A 6,118-nucleotide genomic window follows, 5' to 3' on the forward strand; every position below is an offset into this window, starting at 1 on the left:
ATATATATATATATATATATATATATATATATATATATATATATATACATATATATACATATACATATATATTAATACTATTTTACATGTAATTGGGAAATAAGATATACAGGCACTGGGGCATAGAAATCCACTGGAAAAGTCAAAAGGGGCACGGGAGAAAATATGGGAGAGAGCAGTTTGGAGGAGGGGATATCCTGTGGGACTGCTATTTTGGGGCAGTGGGTAGGGGAAAATGGGTAGAAAATTTGTAACTCAGAATCTGGCAGAAATGAATGATGTAAATCAGAAGTTAATAAAGCATTTGAAAGAAAAAAAAAGTAGATGATTATTACATACTTCTGGTTATTTCAGTGGAGAGCAATGATACTGACCAAAAGAATCTATTCAGCACAGCTATAAGTCCTGAAATTTGGGGTACAAGATGAAGACCTTGAAAACACAGAGGGAGCATAGAATGACTTCTGGCTAATATAGTGTCCTGAATGGAAGCAGAGAACCCTACTTTCACATTTTAACTCCTAAAAAGAAAAAAAAACTAAAACCTAAAGATGAACCAGATCAGATAATGATTATGAAATCCAGTGGGCAACTACAGTAAATTATTTAATGCACCTCAGAACTGCACAAGTCAGTCAAAAGCCCATGGGCAAATGGAATGGAGCCATTAGCAAAGACAAAGCCAATGCTCCAGAAGACAATTAAATCCATAGCCTCCTAGCACACCATGAACTAGCTAGAGATGACAGGCATAGTCTGAAATGCTCTATATCCTAATGCACTGGTCTGAACATCTCAATCAGAATGTTCCAGTCCTTCCTGGTTGCTTCTACATTAAAATGCAAATGTTAAATCTTTAGCATATAAAGCATTTCACCATATTTCCCTTCTCCCTTTCCAGGATTATTGAACAATTGTCTCTTTTATACATTCTACATTACACCCCTTGTTTTTCCATGTACTCCACATTTCTTAAAGTCTTAGCACCAGTTCCCTGTGATACAAGGCTTATCCTGTGCCTCAGCAGCTAGTGCCTTCCTCAAGCTCCATGGTCCAGAAATGATTTTGGACTTGACCATATTTTTCATATTTACTTGTGTTTATGCACATTGCTTTTGCCACATATAATGTAAACTCTATAAGGACAGAGACTGGTTTGCCTTTGAATACTTAAATCTGAGCGTATTGCTTGACCAAATTGAGGGATTTTTAGTTAAGCACTGGATTAAGAGATGACAGAAAAGAGAATAAGGATATACCAGAGAGTTTCCCATTCAAAAAGAAAAGTAAATGCAGGCATTCTAGAGGTCATTGGAGGACTGTGATGAAATAGAAGCCAGAATTAGCCAGGGAAGAGATACAAGAGAGACAGACAAACTCAAATAGATACCCATGGAAAACACAGAGCATGGAGAATAAAAATATAGATCTCATTTATACTCCAAGAAAGAAGATGATGAGTCTATGCCACCCTGAATTCCCAGGTATAAATCCTATGTCCTTTTCAAAGACTTTCCAGAGTTATTTCTTTTCAAGGAGAAGGAGTCCAGAATCAAGTTAGCAACCCAAAAGAATCCCACGTCTCTGAATTTTGGATATAAAGATATACTCACATTCTTGGTCTCAGCTGCTGGTATAGAGCTCTGGCAGAGGCTGTGATACAAAGTTAATAAGGCAACAAACATTTTTGTGTTTACACGCATGCACATGTCGCCTTTGCAAAATAGGCATTTAGGAGAATGGTACAGCAGGGACCCTTTTGTAGGTTCCAGATTCTGTGAGCTGAGTTTCCCCAGAGTTATGATTATCATGTCATCTGTAAGAGATATGACAGTTTGACATAAGAGGGATGTTTCAAATGAAAGTTAACTTTTGTCCCAGGTGTAATGTAATACCAAGCAAAGGCAACTTCCCAGGTTCAAAATACCAGCATAGGTGCTCTCTATTTTATTCAGTAACAAACCCAGAACAGAGAAGATCAAAACATGACATCATTCAAAATACAGCATTTACTAAGTGTGATTAAATCATCTCCAAGGCCTACCCCACCCCAGGACTTTCCAATCATTCAATCAATTACAAAGTCTCTGTTCCAAATACTTCTCCACCCCTAGGCTATACCTTAATTAAGTCCACCACAAAGCCCCTCTTCTCAAATGGAGATTAGTTTCCAAACATAAGTCAAATACATTCATTTGCTCAACCATAGAACACAAAAAGGTCAAAAGTTCCCCACCCCTGGATCACAATTGAATCTACCCCAGAGTTACATCAAGTTTAAACACAGCACTTAATACCCAAATGGAGATCTTTTCTTCATCTTGACACGAGGCAAGTTCTCAGCAATCTTAGTTCCTGGGGAGACAAGGCTTAGCAAAGCCACAAGATACATTGCCAGTCCCTTCATGAATTTATCCTCTGTCTGTAGAACAGTCCTAGAACCCCTGAACACATTAGCAAAGCCCTCTCCCAGGATTTCTGTAAACATACAACAAGAAAATCCTTCTTCAGGGCTTCTGAACCAACAGAAAGGCTCCCAGACCCCTGCAACAACAGTACTGTCCCTCACCAGTGGACAGTATTCACTCTCAGTACTGTCCCTCACCAGTGGACAGTATTCACTCTCTGTCTGCAGGACAGTCTCAGGCCTTCTTAACCAAATGCCAGGTTCCAGGACTTCTTCAACAGGACAGTCTTTCACCAGTGGACAAATCTGGCAAAATAACATCAAAACAGACAGACAAAGTACCAGCAAAACAGCCATGTCTCCTCAGTCCTTGGCAGCTCAGGGGGCAGGTCTCAAAAGTCCAGGGCAATTCAAAGCGGCCACCAGCAATCTCTTAGTCTCTCCCCCTACACCAGGTGCTGCTTCCAAAAAGAACTTCCGCCTCTCTCTTGTCTCTCCAAATCTACGTCACCAGCTCCTCCCAGTCAGGACTTTCTTTTCACATCAAAAAGTCCATCCCACAGGTGGGATTAACTAGCTCTGGGTTTTAATACAATCAATTTGAAAACCAAGCCAATACAGGGGAATCTTTAATTGCCATTACTTGGAGATGATTTAATTACACTTAGTAAATGCTGTATTTTGAATGATGTCATGTTTTGATCTTCTCTGTTCTGGGTTTGTTACTGAATAAAATAGAGAGCACCTATGCTGGTATTTTGAACCTGGGAAGTTGCCTTTGCTTGGTATTACATTACATTATGGCGTAGTCTGTAAGGAGTACAAAGCATAGTGCCTCTATTTGTTCCAGGATCCATGGCCATTTAGATTGAGATTGTAAGGCCAAGGATCCTGGAGGGGTGGAATGTGATAGTAATGGCAATTAAAGATTCCCCTGTATTGGCTTGGTTTTCAAATTGATTGTATTAAAACCCAGAGCTAGTTAATCCCACCTGTGGGATGGACTTTTTGATGTGAAAAGAAAGTCCTGACTGGGAGGAGCTGGTGACGTAGATTTGGAGAGACAAGAGAGAGGCGGAAGTTCTTTTTGGAAGCAGCACCTGGTGTAGGGGGAGAGACTAAGAGATTGCTGGTGGCCGCTTTGAATTGCCCTGGACTTTTGAGACCTGCCCCCTGAGCTGCCAAGGACTGAGGAGACATGGCTGTTTTGCTGGTACTTTGTCTGTCTGTTTTGATGTTATTTTGCCAGATTTGTCCACTGGTGAAAGACTGTCCTGTTGAAGAAGTCCTGGAACCTGGCATTTGGTTAAGAAGGCCTGAGACTGTCCTGCAGACAGAGAGTGAATACTGTCCACTGGTGAGGGACAGTACTGAGAGTGAATACTGTCCACTGGTGAGGGACAGTACTGTTGTTGCAGGGGTCTGGAGACTGTCCGGCAGACAGAATGAATACTGTCCACTGGTGAAGGACAGTGCTGTTGTTGCAGGGGTCTGGGAGCCTTTCTGTTGGTTCAGAAGCCCTGAAGAAGGATTTTCTTGTTGTATGTTTACAGAAATCCTGGGAGAGGGCTTTGCTAATGTGTTCAGGGGTTCTAGGACTGTTCTACAGACAGAGGATAAATTCATGAAGGGACTGGCAATGTATCTTATGGCCTTGCTAAGCCTTGTCTCCCCAGGAACTAAGATTGCTGAGAACTTGCCTCGTGTCAAGATGAAGAAAAGACCTCCATTTGGGTATTAAGTGCTGTGTTTAAACTTGATGTAACTCTGGGGTAGATTCAATTGTGATCCAGGGGTGGGGAACTTTTGACCTTTTTGTGTTCTATGGTTGAGCAAATGAATGTATTTGACTTATGTTTGGAAACTAATCTCCATTTGAGAAGAGGGGCTTTGTGGTGGACTTAATTAAGGTATAGCCTAGGGGTGGAGAAGTATTTGGAACAGAGACTTTGTAATTGATTGAATGATTGGAAAGTCCTGGGGTGGGGTAGGCCTTGGAGATGATTTAATTACACTTAGTAAATGCTGTATTTTGAATGATGTCATGTTTTGATCTTCTCTGTTCTGGGTTTGTTACTGAATAAAATAGAGAGCACCTATGCTGGTATTTTGAACCTGGGAAGTTGCCTTTGCTTGGTATTACATTACACCAGGTGAAAATCATCACCAAAAATTACTATTGATTTATTAAAATTCCCCTCAGAATTGACTTAACAAATAATGAAAAAAGTCAAACAACCAATTAGTGTTAGCTGGAATTTTTTTCCTGAGCTGCTGGAGGTGTGTAAGAGTCAAATAGGGTCATAAACAGAAAGAAGTAGAAAATACTGGAGTCCAAGTAGTAAGGGCCTCTGAGCCTGTGTCCATGATTTTCTCTTGCTTCTGAGTGACCTAAGTGAGGTCCTGGGTACAAAAATTTCTTTCCATTCATACCATTCCTCATACTTGTACTCCTGACTCAGATTTTCCTTTCTTCTCAAGTGAGGAATTACTGTGAATTTTTTTGAATGTTCTGAGATGTTCTTATGTGGAAAGGAGATTCTATGTTGTCAAACAAATGTCTCAGGTCTCACATCCCTTAAAAGGATTCATAAAACCTCTCATAATGAGCCCAAGTCTCTCCTTCCCCTGAAAACCACTTCCAGAAGAGAAAATAGGGTATAGTGAGAAGGACGTGGCTTTGAATATGTGTTCTGCAAGTTACTAGGTTTGAACAATGCATGCACAGATCACCTGATGTCTCAATTTCCTTACTTATAATGTTTGTAAAACACTGTTTGGAAGAGTTACATGAGCCTGTTATGAAGAAAAGACCACAATTCTACAAGTCCTATGTAAATATATGAACCTTCATTCAAGGTTCTTCAGGGATTTTGAAGTCTCTCTGTTCCAGCATCATACTCTTAACTTTTCAAAATTCTGCAGAATATATATTTCCCTATACCCATAATAAAAACTAAAATGAAGAGGTGCATATAAATATAATATCATAATGGATTAAATGTCTTGGAATTAATACTTTAAGAAACAGATGGGATTTTTATAAAACCAGCTAAAAATATTTTGGTATAATTGATAGAATGCTCATTTGGGAGCCAGGATGACCTAAGTTCAAGTCTTTCTTCTGATTCATATTGCATGTGTAATCCTGGTAAAGTAACTAACATTTCAGTCAACTCTCCATCATGATAAACTGGAGAACAATGAATTATCTTCTTTGGTAGAAGGAAATTCTTCTTTGGATATTAGTTGGATTGATGATGTCACAGGTCAAACAAGTAAAAAAAATTTAAAAATTGAAGACACATTACTTTTTCAAGGTTAGGACAATGCTTCCCAAATTTTAATCAATATACTGAACACTTAGCAACATGCCAATGGTAAACTTTATGGAATTAGACAATAAAAATTAAATGCCAATAATTCCAAGAAAAGTATTTGAGAACAAGTTGAAACAGGATATCGATATTTCAAATGAATACACAAAACAATGACTATCCAAATTCTCTCTTTTTTTTGGAAGCAAACATGTTTAATAGTTGGAAGATGGATGATGATATAGTGAAGAAGAATTTAGATAAATTGAATTAGGATAGTAATGTTAAAGATATGAATGATTTGGAGAAGATCCCAGGTGAAGAGGGAAGTGGGAGATAGTGTAAAGAAGGTTAGATTAAGATGTAAAATTGGAGTAGTGGGGTGTGGTAGAAG

General features: G+C 39.0%; 1 long non-coding RNA gene across 1 annotated transcript; it reads left to right on the top strand.

The window, feature by feature from the left end:
- Positions 1-3,055: 3,055 nt before the first annotated feature.
- LOC138176910 (uncharacterized) lies at positions 3,056-4,521 on the top strand. Its single transcript, XR_011172403.1, has 2 exons — positions 3,056-4,262; positions 4,352-4,521. It is a non-coding gene; the product is annotated as an uncharacterized lncRNA (long non-coding RNA).
- The last annotated feature ends 1,597 nt before the right edge of the window (positions 4,522-6,118 follow it).

This window comes from Petaurus breviceps, unplaced genomic scaffold (genome assembly GCF_028583685.1).
Source record: "Petaurus breviceps papuanus isolate PSGF00001 unplaced genomic scaffold, PetGlider_PUasm1.0 90294, whole genome shotgun sequence".
Taxonomy (NCBI): Eukaryota; Metazoa; Chordata; class Mammalia; order Diprotodontia; family Petauridae; genus Petaurus; species Petaurus breviceps.